At 36.2% G+C, this 980-nt stretch overlaps 1 protein-coding gene across 1 annotated transcript in view; it reads left to right on the top strand.

The window, feature by feature from the left end:
• Positions 1 to 980, top strand: part of LOC109537710 (GTP-binding protein Rhes) — a 19,354-nt gene that overhangs the window by 15,865 nt on the left and 2,509 nt on the right. The gene's annotated exons all lie outside the window — the stretch shown is intronic.

The following is a 980-nucleotide window of genomic DNA, read 5'->3' as shown; positions in this document are numbered from 1 at the left end:
ACCCCTTAAAAGGAATGACGCCAATTTTGAATCACCCTGTATTGGCCACTTTGGGCTTGGACGAGAAGGGGGAGATGCGGTATCGCTACTTGAACAACAAAACTATATTTTGCCTCAATACCTTTTTCAAAATACTCAAACAACGTAACTGGACCTGAAACAGCCCAGACGGAACAACTAGAAACGACACAGACTATATTCTCTCCAGTTAGAATAAAATATGCACCGACGTGACAGTAGCGAACAAATTTTATATGGAATGAATAAAGACAAACCTGAAAACAGAACGCAACCAACTGATTAAACAAGAACGTTATCCACCATCGGAAACTCTGACACAGAAACAAATTGAAAACCAAAATGAATTAGAAACAAGACTAGCACCAATAGAAACAATTAGAAAAATCTAAATAAACTAACCAGCCCCAAAAATAAAAGAAACCATAAACACATCAATTAAAAAAGTATGCTCACAAACAAAAATAAGTAAAACCGTCAAGCTCCAACCTAGTACCCAGGAATGACGTTAATATGACGTCATTTATTGGGCATTTTTGGTCTTGAACGTCATTGGACAAGTATCTGAAGGCATAAAGACGTCATATGTCGGACGTCCAAATGTGAAACATTCGGAAGTCTTTCAATATAATGCCTGGAACGGATAACGACAGATCAGGTGTACCTGTTGTTTGTGCGGGAAATCTCCGTTATTTTCACTGGTTAGTTTGTACTATCCTTTAGTGAATATTAGTAGTGATTCAGTGAAAATAACGGGTAAGTAATCCAACCACTTGTTATTAGGTTCAGCTAATTTTTTGGCCACCCGTTAAAAGTTCCAATACTTTAGGATTTGGAACATCGGATACATCGGCTTAGGCACTTTAGATTCTAGTGAATCGGGACGAAGTGATATCAGTATAAAAATATATTTTAAAAACATTTATTATCTTTCTAGTTTTTAGGTTAACTTTTATATGTTA

Source organism: Dendroctonus ponderosae, unplaced genomic scaffold, assembly GCF_020466585.1.
Source record: "Dendroctonus ponderosae isolate FM_Combo_2020 unplaced genomic scaffold, Dpon_F_20191213v2 Dpon_F_20191213_9, whole genome shotgun sequence".
NCBI classification, from domain to species: Eukaryota; Metazoa; Arthropoda; class Insecta; order Coleoptera; family Curculionidae; genus Dendroctonus; species Dendroctonus ponderosae.
Note: the sequence above shows the minus strand (reverse complement) of the source record. Positions and strands in the feature narration are given on the sequence as shown.